Source organism: Mus pahari, chromosome 8 (assembly GCF_900095145.1).
Source record: "Mus pahari chromosome 8, PAHARI_EIJ_v1.1, whole genome shotgun sequence".
NCBI classification, from domain to species: Eukaryota; Metazoa; Chordata; class Mammalia; order Rodentia; family Muridae; genus Mus; species Mus pahari.
The window spans coordinates 57906450-57922639 of NC_034597.1; the positions used below are offsets into that span (position 1 = coordinate 57906450).

At 46.6% G+C, this 16190-nt stretch overlaps 1 non-coding gene and 1 pseudogene across 1 annotated transcript; both read left to right on the forward strand.

The window, feature by feature from the left end:
* The first annotated feature begins 2465 nt into the window (after positions 1 to 2465).
* Positions 2466 to 4613, forward strand: LOC110325816 (annotated as a pseudogene).
* Positions 4614 to 5099: 486 nt separating this feature from the next.
* LOC115064572 lies at positions 5100 to 5227 on the forward strand. The gene has a single exon (XR_003844412.1). It is a non-coding gene; the product is annotated as a small nucleolar RNA SNORA71 (small nucleolar RNA).
* The last annotated feature ends 10963 nt before the right edge of the window (positions 5228 to 16190 follow it).

Here is a 16190-nt window from a genome sequence, read left to right on the forward strand (position 1 = left end):
CTTCCTGGCTGCTCTGTTCCATCCCAGGCTTTCTCCAGCCTATTAATCTGTGCAGGCATCCTCCCTCCACAGGAGCCATCCATACACAGCACCCCAGCCTCCCCTGGCTGCAGCACCCCAGCCTCCCCTTGTCATGCCCGACTTTATGCTCCCACATGACCCAATAGTTTTCATTTCCTTATCAGGTGAAGCTTTGCACGCGCATCTATTCAAATTTTATTTTTAATTTTGGCTTCATTAGTGTATAATAAGCTGCATATAATTGGGGCTGGGGCTGCAGCTCAGTGGCAGAGTGCCAGCCTGACACCCATGATGCCCTAGGTTCAACCTTCTGGACTGGAATAATAAAAGAAGAAAAAAGAGTAAGTGGACATCTTAATGAGTTTAGATGCATGCACATACCCACATACCTAGGAAACAATCAACACAGTCCAAACAATGAATTCAACATCTGTGCCCTTCAGACATCTTTTCCCTCTCACTTGCAGGCAGTCTCCCGTCTGCTCTATCCCCACACTGGCATGCCTTTGTGTGGGATACAAACATCTGGTGTGTATCTTTTTCACTTTGTTCTCCACTCTCGTCCACACTTGACACTATTCCTCCTTTTCATTTTAGTCACTGCAGGTGTGCAATGGCGTCACGCTCAACTCTTGTTTTTTCCTCGTAACAAGTGATTCTGTGTGTTATAAGTGGACGACCCTATCTATCATTGACCGCGCGCTTTGTTCTTTCTACCCGATTTTCCTAGGCTTCTCTCTCTGTTGCTTTAATCTGAATTCTAGGATTACAGGTCTGACAGAAAACCTGTGATGGAAGTCAGAACTACCCACCAAGCAGTGGCAATGCCTTTGGTGCCAACAAATACCCACACCATAGGTTCCAGGTGGTAATCAGAGCTCCCCAACCCCCTCTTACCCATGTTCTGACCTCCAAAAGCCCGCAGCTATAGAGGATACCCCAAAGACATCACAAGGCCTCTAGAACCTGTCTCCCAGCACAGCCTCCCTGAGAATATAACCCCTCCTTCTCCTTAGTCGCTGCCTTTTCCGCTTGGTCCTCTGAGGCAGGTGACCAGACCTCATCTTGGTGAGACATTCCGAGCCCCAGTCAGGATTTTGGCTAGGATTCTAGTACTCTGGTTACTGCCGAAGTCTGCCTCCCCTGTTCCTGGTTGATGGGCCTCAATGCTGCCTCTCTGAGTGAGCACGTCTTCATGTCTCACAGCAACAGGCCTGGGGCTACTGTGGATATGCCACACGCTGGAATGAGCTCGAGTTTTCACTGTCAAGCTGCCTCTCAAGGTGGGTGCACCCTGTGCATCCCTGCCAGTGGTGTGCTGCACGTTCCAGGGTTTTATTTATTCAGCATTTGCATTCACACTGTCCTCAGTGTTAACTGCAGCCACCATACCAAGTATACAATGGAGTCATATTATGTAGCTATGCTGAATTTCCCTAGTGACCAATGGTACTGCCGATCTTTCCTGCTCACGTATCTCATTTGGCTATGTATCTATTTAAAATAAGTTTATAAAAAAAAAAAAAGAAAGAAAGAAAGAAAGAAAGAAAGAAAGAAAGAAAGAAAGAAAGAAAGAAAGAAAGAAAGCCAGGCGGTGGTGGCACACGCCGTTAATCCCAGCACTTGGGGGGCAGAGGCAGGCAGATTTCTGAGTTCGAGTCCAGCCTGGTCTACAGAGTGAGTTCCAGGACAGCCAGGGCTACACAGAGAAACCCTGTCTCGAAAAAAACAAAAAACAAACAAACAAACAAATGAAAACAGGAGGGGACACTGAGCTGTTGGGTATGAAGTGTAACAGAACAGACTTTACCACCTGAAACGGCTGCTTCAAGTTCAGATCAGGCAAGGAACAAACCCGCAACAACCAACACCACCAAAGATGAGTACACAAGCTGAAGATACAGCACTTGACCTGAGACAAGAAGCGTGTGCTCCTCAGCAGCTTTGAAGAGCACTTCCCAACGCGGCTAGTAGTCTTTGCTTTCTTCAGTGCCGGACTGTGAGATTGCCCGGGGCAGCGGCAGTTGTATTCTTTATTAGCTTGGTAGATCATTTCCTCTCTCTATTTTTTTCATTTTAAAATACTAGCAAATTTCACCCTTAGGAACTTGTGCTGAAAAAAAGAAGAGTCAGCGAATACTACTGAAAGTGTAGGATTTGATTATCACTGCCAGATGAGCTCAGATTCAAACCTTCTCACAACAATGGGTCCCCCCCCCCCCATAGGCCCTTCAGCAGCACCTTGTGAAACTGGGGTAATTGAAAAACTGTTGACCTCTTATGGATTTATTCAGTGTTCAGAATGGCAAGCTAGACTTTTCTTCCACTGTTCACAATATAATGGCAACCAGGACTTAAAAGTAGATGATGTTGAATTTGAAGTATCATTTGACCGGAGGACTGGGAAACCGCTTGCTATTAAATTGGTGAAGATAAAGCCAGAAATACATCCTGAAGAACGAATGAACGGACAAGTTGTGTGCGCTGTTCTTCGCGACTTAGAGTAAATCTCCAGCTGCCCCAGGTCAGAGTCCAACAGGGAGTGTATGCTACCAACATAATGGGGAAGTATTTTATCTGACTTACACCTCTGAAGATGTGGAAGGGAATATTCAGCTGGAAACTGGAGATAAAATTAACTTTGCAATCATTAACAATAAACACACTGGTGCTGTAAGAGCCCGAAACATTATGCTGTTGAAAAAGAAACAAGCTCGCTGCCAGGGGGTAGTCTGTGCCATGAAGGAGGCGTTTGGCTTTATTGAAAGAGGTGATGTCGTACAAGAGATACTCTTTCACTACAGTGAATTTAAAGGTGACCTAGAAACCCTGCAGCCTGGAGATGACATGTAAGTCACAATCAGGGACAGAAATGGTAAAGAAGTTGCGGCACATGTCAGACTATTGCCTCAAGGAACAGTCATTTTTTTAAGATATCAGCCTTGAACATTTTGAAGGAACTGTAACCAAAGTTATCCCAAAAGTACCCAGTAAAAACCAGAATTACCCATTGCCAGGACAAATCAAAGTTGACTTTGTGATTCCTAAAGGACTTCCCTTTGGAGACAAAGACACAAAATCCAAAGTGACCCTGCTGGAAGGTTACCATGCTAAGTTTAATATTTCAACAGACCAACGTGACAAATTCGAATGAGCAACCAACAGAGAGGTTCTATCAAATCCATTTCAGTTCACTAATGAAGCCAGAGAGATGGGTGTGATTGCTGCCATGAGAGATGGTTTTGGTTTCATCAAGTGTGTGGATCGTGAGGCTCGTAGGTTCTTCCACTTCAGTGAAATTCTAGACGGGAACCAGCTCCACACTGCAGATGAGGTAGAGTTTACTGTGGTTCCTGATATGCTCTCAGCCCAAAGAAATCATGCTACTCGGATTAAAAAACTTCCCAAGGGCACGGTTTCAATCTATTCCCATTCAGATCATCGTTTTCTGGGCACCGTAGAAAAAGAAGCCACGTTTTCCAATCCTAAAACTACAAGCCCAAACAGAGGCAAAGACAAGGAGGCAGAAGATGGTTATAGTTTAGGATGACTGTGGGGTGAAACGGACTATTGCTTTTCAAGCCAAGGATGTGGAAGGACCTACTCCTATCTCAAATAGGAGATAAGGTTGAATTTAGTATTAGTGACAGAGGCCTGGACAGCAGAGTGCAATTTATGTGAGACTTTTAGGTCGTAATTCTAACTCCAAAAGGCTCTTGGGTTATGTGGCAACTCTGAAAGATAATTTTGGATTTATTGAAACAGTTAATCATGATAAGGAAATGTTCTTCCATTATAGTAAGCTCTCTGGTGATGTTGCTAGCCTGGAACTAGGGGACATGGTTGAATGCAGCTTGTCCAAAGGCTAAGGCAATAACGTCAGTGCTGAGAAAGCAAACAAACCTCACTCAGTGAATGGCATTACCGAGGAAGCTAATCCCAGTACCTACTCTGGAAAAGCCATTCGTCCTTTGAGAGGTGTTGATCCAACACAGATTGAGTACCAAGGAAAGACTGAGAGTGTAGAGGAGGGGGATATGAAAGGTGAAGTGTATCCTTTTGGCATAGTCAGGACAGAAAGGGGAGAGTGTCAAGTTCCAGGTGTGTCTACTTGGCCGAAATGCACAAACTATGGCCTACAACATCACACCCCTTCATAGGGCCACTGGGAGTATGTGGAAGATCAGTTTGGCTTTATTAACTATGAAGTAGAAGATAGCAAGAAACTCTTTTTCCATGTAAAAGAAGCTCAGGATGGTGTTGAGCTACAGGCAGGAGATGAGGTGGAATTCTCAGTGATCCTTAATCGGCGCTCTGGGAAGTGCAGTGGAGCACTGGAAAGTGCAGTACCTGTAATGGCTGGCCAGTCTGTGAAGGCCCCAAAGCTGTTGCAGCTCCTTGACTTGACTGGCTGGTCATTGCTTAAAGAACATCACCCTGAATGACACCAGTGTTCCACATCTAATGGTTCTTCGTCAGCCAAGGGGACCAGATACCAAAATGGGATTTAGTGCACCAAGAAAGATCCATCAAGCTGGTGTCATTGACTAACCACGCCCACAAAGCACATCATTAATCCACTATGGTCAAGTTGGGGGCGGGGGTGGATTCTGGTGAAGGGTTCTGAGTATCTTCCTCTTCCTCTCTCCCAGAATCTGCAACACCCATGCTATTGAGCTATTGCACCAGCTTTAACACCTTCCTCGTGTTATATTTAAAAATAAATAAATTTAAGAAACTATTTTAAAATTATACACCATTGCAGCCTGGAAAACTTAAGGTGGGGCCTTATAGTGTCGATTTAGGAGCTTTATTTGTTGCATTTAATGCAACTGGTAACTGCAGATTCCACTTGGCCTGTGTAAGTGAACAATGCAGACTGCTACTCTGTTGGCCCTATGAAACTCTGCACTGCGGTCAGTATACACGTCCCCCCCCCCCATGACTTAACACTCGGCTGCATTCATTTCAGTGTCTGTGGTCATCTCAACCCCAAGCTCTCACACAGAGAAGCAAACTAAAACCTTAAAGGTTCCTGCTTAACCCAGTCAGAGTAACTTTCACAAAACAAAGCAAGCCCCTGTATTCAAGAGTGACTGTGGGCTGCCATGTCCCGGTCATTGGTACTGCCTGGAGAGGATGTTGAAGCTTTTCCATGTGTTTGGAAGGTTGTGTCTGTCCTTGCCAAACTCTGGTGCTTCTAACATGCCTTCCTGGCTGCTGACACCAGCCTCACTGGGATCCTTCTACCTCAGAGGCCTAGGGAAGATGTTTGTGGACCCCAGAGAGCCAGGTAATGGACAGTAAGATGACCACACAAGGTGACACTGGAAATGCTGCCCACTCAGAAAATCATGGGACAGCCTTTTACTCTGCGTGGTGATTGGCTCAGGGGGATGGGAGCGTGCAAAGTCTTGATGCCAGCATTTCAGAAGCCGTGTCTCCTCTCAGGACCATCAAACTTAGGTTCTACTACATCATACTCTTCTTGTGGTTTAATAATAATAATAATAATAATAATAATAATAATAATAATAATAATGTAAAATTAGTGGTCTAAACTGAATGAATGAAGGAGTGAACCCACACCTTGGTATAACCTCGACAGCTCTATACCTGTCCTCCAGAGGCCAGGCTCCTACACCAGGCTGCTGAGTCAAGGGAGAGACTGGTCTGTCTGCACCTGAGGAAATCAGACACTCCCCTATTTGCATTTGTCACCATTGCCTCAGCTGCTTTACCATGAGAGGCCAGTCCCTGCCATCCCTGGTTGAGTAAACAAACAGCAAGCTGAGGTGTGGCTGAGGAATTCCTTCCTCAGGGACACGTGAGGCCCAGTCACAGCATGCCAGATAGCCCTGAAGCAGCGATGTCACCATCAGCTGCCGGTCTGCTGACTGTTGGTTGGCTCTTGAGCATCATCAGAGGTCTCACTGTATAGCCCAGACAGATCCGAATCCAGACCCTCCTTCTTTAGCTTCCTCATTGCTGAGAGGGCAGTGGGTGAGCTTGCCTACCTAGCGTAAGCTTTTCACATCACACAACCCTGGCAGAAGAGCCAGATTACCAGTCATGTACCAGAACGTTTCCATCAGTCACCGCTCCTTCCTTATGTATTTAACTTCGTATGACAGCATTTCTCTGTGTAGCTCTGGCTGCCCTGGATCTCACTCTGTAGACCGGGCTTGCCTAGAACCAGAGATTTCCCTGCCTCTGCCTCCTGAGTGCTGGGACTAAAGGTGTGTGGCACCAATGCCTAGCCAGATGGCTATTTTCTTAAGAAAGAGCCATCATGGGCATGCTTGAGAAATCCTATGATCCTTACACTCGAGAAGCTGAGGCAGGAGGATCATAAGTTCTAGGCTAGTCTGAACTATATAGTGAGACGTTGTTCCAAAAAACTAAAACAGGGAGAAGAGGAGAGGCAGGAGAGAAAAGAAGGTGGGTGTGCACCTTTAATTCTAGCAATGAAACCTCAGAGAGAGACACAGAGATAGATAGAGACACCTACATGGCCTCTGACCTGTCTACAGCCCTGAGCCACAGCTTGCTGTCTCTCCCATGTCTTTCCCATACTCTCACCCAACAACTACAACAAGAATAAGAGTGCCGCTCCTGGTGACAATGGGTGCGGAGGAAGCACATCACACGTCACTCCATGGTTCGCCAACCGCTCCACTCCAGGGGAGTCATCATGATGGCTGTCATCTTTCACCCAGACTAAGTGTCTCTATGCAAGCCACTTGCCAAGTCCTAGAGAAGCAGGAATCCAGAGAACTCTAGTGTGGACGCCAAAGCCCCCTCCTCACCACAAGAGGGTAAACGTGTGTTTGCATAGAGACAGAATGCACATCTACTCGTAAAGTGTCAGACCTCAGGCCAAGTACGGGGCAGTGATGGAGCCCAGAGGGACGCTTCACAGTGACAGTTGTTATTTTCTTTTCTTCCTCAGGAACCTTGAGGAATCACCTTGTGACACTGCGGTTTATAATGACACACATACATCACCCCATTCCCAGTGCAGAGCTCATAAGATGCTTGCAATTCCCTAAATTATACGTAATAAGCTCTTTCAGCCCCAGTGTATGCTAATGAGGTGACTCCTGGGTGTATGGAGCTGGGTCCTGGAAACCAAAGGGTTACCAGAAGACTGGAAGGTCCAGCCCCACCCATGACTGGGGAGGTAGAGGCAGGCAGTTTGAGTCAACTTCCAGGGGTCAGGAAGCTCATGAGTCATGCCCAGGGAATGAGTCTCCCCAAAGGAGGGGCTGAGCTAAACAGATGAGCACGTGGGGTGCCAGCAGGGAGGAACTCCAGAGAGGCAGTGCCACGCCCCTCAAATGCTAAGCAATCACCTTATTACTGAACTGATCATTCCTGGACCTTTTAAGTAATTTCCCATTGTGTACGAACAAACACACTAGTGGCCATCAGGGGACAACCTGTGAGAGTTGGTTTTCTCCTTCAAACTCATGGACCAAACTCAAGGGTTGGCCGGCAGGTATCTTTCCTGCAAAGCCAGTGGTTCTCAACCTTCCTAACAGGGCAACCCTTTAATGCAGTTCCTCAATGTTGCGGTGACCTACCCAACCATAAAATTATTTTGTTGCTTTCACAACTGTAATTTTGCTACGGTAATGAGTTACAATGTAAATATCTGAGATGCAGGATATCTGAGATGGGACCTCAGAGGGGTCGCGACCCACAGGTTGAGAACCACTGTCTAAGCCCCTCTCACCACCCCGACATCCTTTGTCTTTTGAAAGAGGGTATACATTTTCCAGGCCGGCCTTTGAACTCATTCTATAGTTCAGGGTGGCCTTGAACTCCTGCTTCAGCCTCCGAAGTACCTGGGATGACGGGTCTTGCCATTAGGCCTTTCTAATGAATGGGCATCCGAGGCTGGGAGCATACCTTAACAACGCCTGCTCTGCATGCTCAGGAACCTGGGTCTAAGCCCACGAACAGCAGAGTGGGGTGGGGGGGTGGGGGGGTAAGGATGGGGGTTGGGTGGATGGAGGCTTCTCTGATTTGCAGCCAGTCAGAAGGTGACACTGAGCTTTGACGCTGGGGGCAGACTACTGGGATCTGTGTCACCTCGGGGTAGTACAGAGCTGATTTCAGTCACAAGTGGCCCGGCTGGAGAATCCACTCCAAGTGGTATCATAGATAAACTACAGACAGTAGCTGAGACGGGAGAGAAACAGGATGTTTCCTTTTGAACTTCAAGCACAGCTCTTCTGTAAACAGGCTCTGTGAATGGGGATGAGGGGGAAATCAACATTACCCCACCCCCAGTGCTGAGGATGGAGCCCATGGCCTCCTCCATACTAAGCAAGGTCTACCACTTACATCCCCAGCCCCACAGGGACATCCCTAACCAGTGGATTTCCTGTGATGAGGTGGTTTGGTTCTCCATCAACCTCAGGATCCCTTCCCATCTGCACACTTTCTTACAAAATGTAATTTTCCCCACTTCCAGATATCATCGGGATGCAGTCTTGGTTGGCCCAGTGGCTTGCTTAACCTAGTGGATTCGGGAGCTAGGGGCTTATGCAGCTATGAAGCCTTGGCAACAAGAGGCCCACAGTGTGTCTGGGAGGTCCTGTGGATGAGTGCTGGTGGCTTCAGCTAAGGATGGGACCCACAGCCAGGACAGATCTCACTGGTCTTCCTCAGCAGAGCTCCTAACTGGACTGAGCAGCAGCAAGACTTGGGGATGGGGCTTGGCAGATTGAAAAGACGACAATATTTGTTAAAACGGATCCCTCTGTCTAACCAGCTCTAATGAGTCCTATCTTCTGCCTAGGATCTAGATCTTTTTCTGCCTCTTACAATGATGGCTGAACCTTGCAGAGCAGGGGCCTGAACCCTAGGAAGGCGTGGAGTCTACCAGACAAACTGGAAAAGGTAACAGAACTAGAGAATTAATATCACCTACCATCACTACTGCCCTAAGTTCTGGGTTGCTTGGGTTATTTCGGGAGAGTGAATAGTGCACAGTACCTCTGCTGCCAGAGAACAGACTTCAGGTGAGAGTCATAAACTTGCAACGCTGGTGGCTCTCTCAGGACAAAAGTGTATGGGTTGACTGGATGCTCTATAGCTCATAGACATGTCTGGGGGTGTAAGGGAGGAACTGAGGTGGAAACGATTCACTGGGTGGGGGCGAGGGTCCCTTAGTGTGGCCTTAGGACAAAGAAGTACAAACATAGCAGCCTGGGCACATGGTGTGTGGTGGGGCTGGGGGACACACCACTGTCATTTATTTCACCCAGTGCAGCCTGACTCCTTGGGAGCTAAGAAACACTAGCAAAGCCTGCTTGGCACTGCACTGGGTAAAGCTGTAAGGAAACACAGACTCTCCAGGGAAAGGTGTCTTTCACCAAAGCCAGGCCCATGAGAAGAAGAAATGAAGGCGGGGCCTGGTCTAGAAGGGCTTTGCTGCCCCTTGGTTTAGAAGACAGACACCGCCACACTGGCGGCTCCATCCTGCCTCCTCCATCAAGCAGGGTACTTACTGCATAATCCCACGTTCAGCCCCAGGTGAGGCAACACTTGGCCCATGTTTCTGCCACTTCATGAGACACACTGCTCTGCTCTCGGGGAAGATCTACGCAGCTAGGAAGCCTGCTCCACTCCCTTTGAAGGTGCCAGGTTCCCTGCCAGGCTGCTTCCTGATCCTTCCCACCATTTCCACAGTGCCCAGGGCTAGGGTGGGGAAGTGGACCCATTACACTTCTCAGAAATGATGGTCACACCAAGCCACCAACTGTTTCAACTTGGGAGGGACTATTTTAGGCTGCACCTGCCCTACGGAAAGATAAACAGCCAATGTCCTTACCCTTAATTTACAGGTCGCAAGGCTGAGTCAGGCACTGACTTAACCAAGACATCCTCAGCACTGCGGTGACTCAGTGAGGTTAACATGCCACCAAACCAAGCAGGCAACTTTGTGCCTCCTGGCCCTTGTGTGGGCATAGATATGAGTGCTGGAACCAGCCAGAACCAGTGTTTCCTACTGTGGTCCTACCTGAATGCAGCCCAGCATCTGTGATCTAATAATGCTGGGATCCTAGCTAAGTGTGGTGCCTCAGGCCTGTAATTACAGTATTCAGATTTAGGCAGGTGGATCATGGAGTTCAGGGCTACATATCAAGTTTAAGACCAACCTGAGTTACATGGAGAGACCCTTTCTTAAAAAAACAAACAAACAAACAACAACAACAACAATCCAACAGGGGATATGATTTTTCCTAGAATATTGCTTAGGAGTCCCTGCATACGATGCAGGACCCCAAGTTAAATCCTCTGGATACAGAGACAGAGATGATGGATGGGATAGAGATAGATAGACAGACAGACAGACAGATGATAGATAGATAGATAGATAGATAGATAGACAGACAGACAGAGATATAGATACCTCCTGAATGCAGAAGTTATGGATTAAAAGCTTATGGATTCTGTGGTTTAATTTTCCTGAGACAAAGCACCAAGTGAGTCTGGACATTTTGTTACAACTCTTTTATGGTGAAGTATCCCTAACAGGGCTCTGTAGAATGCAGGAGTGGATGTTTGCCAAGCAAGCAGGAGGCTTTAGGTTCAATCCAGAATAATCTTTTTTTTTTTTTTAAGTAATTCTGAAATATAAACAGATTGAAGCTTCCAGCTACACTGGAGATCCAGCCCAGAAGGGCCAGACACCCAATTCCAGGTAGCAGAGTGAGGCGCTATTCAGATTGAGTCATCTGTCTACTTGGCTTTCTTATCCTATCACCCAGGACAACTTCCCATCCATCAGTTCTTTACTGAAGCAGCAGCAGGAACTCAGGCAGTGGCTTCAAACAGCAGCAGTTAAGGAAGTGAAGTGCCCGGAGGTAGGCAGAGCCCGCTCCCTGGTGCTAACTATAAGCCTACTGAGGGTGTTGAGTGTTTGTAAGACTCACACTGAGGAGTCAGTATTTGTTATTTCTCATAGTTTTTTGTTTCCTCTTCCAAGAAATACCTTTTAATCTTTTCCTCCTCTTTCTTTTCTCTCTTAATCTGTTCTTCACAGATGGAATTTCTTTAATCTGGATCAGAAACCACCCACATGGGCCACTGAGATAGCTCAGCAGGGAGAGGGACTTGTCATCAAGCCTGACAACCTGAGTTCTAACTGAGACCCACCTGGTGGAAGGGCTCTCTCTCTCTCTCTCTCTCTCTCTCTCTCTCTCTCTCTCTCACACACACACACACACACACACCGCCAACCACACAGATAAGTATAATAATAAAAACATGAAATACCTGGGTCAAACAGTAGACTGGACGCTGCCTCCACAGTAAAGAATTACAAAAAACAGACTATTCCCAAGGAAGGTGAAACTTTGGGGAAAAAAAAAAGAACAGCTGAGCAGTGAAGAGAAAGAGATGGGCGAGCCAAAAGGAAGGAGGCCAAGCCCAGCACATCTCTAGACATGGCTCCCTGGCAGGGGAGAAGAGGCTGGCAGCAGACTGGCAGGTCCTGCTGGCAGTTTTGGTGAGACTGAGTCCTCTGGCCAATGGCAAGTGAAGAGGAATCCCATTCTCTGGGAGCTGACCACGTAAAACCAAGTTACCCTGGGGGCTGGAAACAAGGCACCACCGCAGGTCAGGGAGGTGGATCTCTCCTGTCAGAGCTGACGGGTGAAGCAGGCCTGGGGGGCAGGTGTGTAGAGAATGTAGGGCCAGATATGGACAAGTCTACACACGCAGGTGGCTGGAGGGTCAGCTCAGACAGTGAAGAGGAAAAGGTGGCCTTGATCTTAGTGCCTGGGAGCAGGCTCCATCAACCGAGAACAACGGGGTCTGACTGCCTGAGCCCAAGGCCAGCAGGATCAATCTGTGGAGCCTGACAACTTGGAAAACTCCAGCTGACCCCACCAGCAAGAAGGCCAATATTTAAGAAGTTCGGATATAAGAAGTCGGGTCTTCCACTTGTACGCATTACAACATTCTGGCTATTCTCTAGCTCTAAGAAACTTGAAAGAACCCTTCAGCTGTGACACTAGGAACCCCAGTACGTAGGATCTGGAGAGTTTTTGTCAGGATCTTATGGAGAAGGGAGGCTACTAAAGACAGCTCTGACAACCATCAGATGCCAGTCCACTGAAGGCTCAGCACCACTATAAACAACGGGAAAGGTAAGAACAGATGACCTCGACTTCCGTCCCCTCCCTGAGCAACTAACTGGTAGTGTCCAATTTTCAAGGACCCAGAAACCTGCTCCAACAATATTAGAAGCTGCAAGAACAAAAACATCAGGTTCCTGACAAAAGAAAACATAACATCAGATTTCCAATTAACAACTATAAAAACCAGGAAAGCCAGAAAAACAATGGTTCAAACCTTAAAAGTCACTCTCGACCAAGGGTTAGTACCCATGTAGTACCCAGCCAAGCCACTACGTATAACTCCATGGGAAGGGCACTCTGCATGCTGTGCTCCAGAGAACAGCCACCTTTAACTGTCAGAAAGATAGGACATGGTCAAGGCGAGTACCGAATATGGCAGCTCATGGCCACTAGGGCCACACTTCAGAAGATCCTTAGCGGGACAATACACAGCGAGAAGCAAGACAGACAGGAAAGAAGCAGTGAAATGAACAAATAGCAAAGGAGGGCTAGGCTAGGAATACATCACGTGGAACCCAGTGAACCAGCAAACGCATAATATCAGCAGGGGAGAAAGGAAGGAAAGGAGGAAATGGGAAGAAAGAAAGGGAGAGGCAGAGGAAGAGAACCAAAAAAACCACGCCCAACCAAACCAGAACAACAAACAAAATCAACGAAATTGGTAAACATGTCTCAACAATAACCTTAAGTGTGAATGGTTCAACTTGCCAAGAGATGCAGGTGCTGACCAGATTGAAAAGCAAGACCCACCTGCTGGCTGTGTCCAAAAAACAAAAAACAAAAACCACTTCACTAGACTGACCATCACAGGATGGAAGTCAGCTTATCAAATGAAACCCCAAAATGAATGGGTATAGCTCTTCTGACACCTTATTATGCAGACTTCAAACCAAAATTAACCAGAAGAAGAATTTACCAAGATTTAACAATTATAAATATACGCACACCAAGTGTTGGGGCACCCAATTCCATAAAATAGATACAAGTGGGCATAGAAGGCCACCACCAGTCCTGAAATCACACTGGTATTTCAAAATCCAAGGCTTATCACTGTCTAGGCCATCCCAAGTAAACGTCAGCAAAGACCTCCCTCACAGTTAAAGTGTCACAGGTCACATGAACTTAACACCACAAGACGTCCCATCAAACAGACACGGAATGCATATTCTTTAAGCAGCCCATGGAACATTCTGAACAGACGACGACCTCAGTCTCAACAAATGTACCAACCCACCTAGCTTCAGCTACCTGACCTTTAGCAAGGTGCCAAGAAACAAGTGGGGGTGGGGGTAGACTCTTCAACACATGGTGCTAGGAAGGCTGGGTAGTCGCATGTGAAATAATGAGACAATCTGTACCTTTCACAGTGTACAAATATTACTCTAATATAGTGATACTGTAAGACCAAAGGCCTTCTTGTGAGATGTGAGACACTTAAGGGAGTGCCATAAAGCACAGGCACAGGCGACAACTTGCCAAAACGAAGCACTCTAAGTACACAGGAAGAAAGCTCAAGAACTAAACCTGGGATTGCATGAAATTCAAGTCTGCACAGCAAAGGGAATGATCAGTAGAGGGAGATGGCCTACAGAACAAGAGAAAACTTATGCCCAGTCTACAGCAGAATAGGGATTGAGGTCCAGAATATACTAAGGACTCCAAAACACGAATACTACCACCCAACCTTCAAATGAGCTCAGAAGACAAGTTTTCAAGGGAAGAAATGCAAAATTAATTTATAACTCTGCTTTTTCCTTCTGGTCCCTTAGTTCCCATCACCAATGACTTTGAGACTAATTGGTTATTATTAAATGCCTAGGCCATAAGCTTTGGCTCACTCCCTGACTAGTTTATAACTTATTTAACCCATCAAACTATTCTATGGCTACCATGTGGTTAGTTACCTCTCCTTTAGTCTCAGACCACTTTTTCCTTAGCATCTCCTCAGTGTCCTCCCTCCTGGTTAATGCCCATCTTCTTGGTCTGTCTCCAACCTTGTCCCTCATGGCACTGTCTCTCTCTCTCTCTTTTTTTTTAAATCTCCATTTCCCAGAATCCTCTCTTCCTGCAAGTGTCCCACCTCCTATTTCTTGCTTCAGCTCACTGGCCAGCTTTTTAAATTGACAGGTGATTTTTTTTTTTTAAGATTTATTTATTTATTATATGTGTGTACACTGTTGCTGACTTCAGACACTCCGGAAGAGGGCATCAGATTCAATACGGATGGTTGTGAGCCACCATGTGGTTGCTAGGATTTGAACTCACGACCTTTGGAAGAGCAGTCGGTGCTCTTAACCGCTGAGCCATCTCACCAGCCCCGACAGGTAATGTTTTAAGAGATTTCCTCTACAAAGAAATATAGGCAACCAGTAAATATCTGAACAAGTGTTCAATATTCTTTTTTAAGATTTATTTATTTTATTTATATGAGTATACTTTAGTTGTCTTCAGACACACCAGAAGAGGGCGTCAGATCTCATTACGGGTGGTTGTGAGCCACCATGTGGCTGCTGGGAATTGAACTCGGGACCTCTGGAAGAGCAGTCAGTGCTCTAACCTGCTGAGCCATCTCTCCAGCCCCAGTGTTCAACATTCTTAACGCCTGGAGTAATGCAAATTAAGTTTAGCTGAAACTTATAGACTGGCTGAAACAAATGACCACAAATCCCCATGAGGCTGTGTACAGATAGGAAGACTTAGGGGCATTTAAACTGAAATGTGGGGGCTGTTAAACATCTGATAAACAGCCGGGCGTGGTGGCGCACGCCTTTAATCCCAGCACTTGGGAGGCAGAGGCAGGCGGATTTCTGAGTTCAAGGCCAGCCTGGTCTACAAAGTGAGTTCTAGGACAGCCAGGGCTATACAGAGAAACCCTGTCTCGAAAAACCAAAAAAAAAAAAAAAAAAAAAATCTGATAAACACTAATGGTTTCTGAATTCACAACGACCAAAACTTAATTCAAAATCAAACATGCAAGGAAAGGAAGATATTTTGGGAAGTGCTCCCAGATTGCTTTGTACTTCATTCAAGCCTTGGCTCTGAATACCCAACACATGTACTATGCGCACCACGGTGCCTCATACCAGAGACTGACTGTTGCTGTGGTTCTGAATACCCAACACATGCACTATGCACTGAGCACACCACTGTGCCTCATGCCAGAGACTGTTGCCTGAAGCATTTTCACGACTCGAGACTACCGTTACAAACTGCAGTGATCTTATGACACAAAGTCCTCTGCTCTGTGGAAAATAAATACTTTCAATCATCTCCTACCGCCATTCCTTATCGTGTTACCTTGGTTGTAGCTTTAGAGTACTTGACTTTTAAAATTGCCGAGTTGCTGACTTGAGTTTCACTTTTACAAACGGTAAATGATTTTGGAGTATTGTAGTGACTAAGGAACGGGGAAGAGGCTGAAGAAAGGGCTCAATGGTAGTGAGCTTGCTGTGCAACCATGGGGACCAGAGTTCCTATCACAGCCAGTGTGTCTAAAGGCAGAGAGAAGGGAATCTCTGGGCACCTGCTGAATTCTGGCTTAGGGAAATAGATGTAGTCCTAGACTGGGGAATGGAGAGGTAGAGAGGTCACACACTCCCTTTCTCAGCCTTCACATGCTACACTCCTAAAATAAATCTTCATCAAGTCTCAGTCTGGCTTATGGGGAGTGTTCCCTCTTGGTTTCTGCACTTCCTCTGTCCTCTCCTCATTTGTACTGGAACCAGCCCATTAACAGTTTAACACTGCTGGTGGCAGTGTAGAAGCCAGTAGCTTCTACCTCCAACTTCTTACCCTGATTTCTAGTCCCCTAAAGGCTCTTTTGGCAGGAACAGTGTGGACTTACCAAAGGAGATGAAGATCAACCTGGAGAAACAGCTGAAACGTTTAGGTCCCCCCTCCCTCAAGTGTATTCACAATGCTGAACCTAATTATACCCCAGCGACACGTGGAAGTTCTAATCCTCTTTGTACCCTTGTGGTCAGTACTGCTTCCTATCCTACCAGGCAAGGG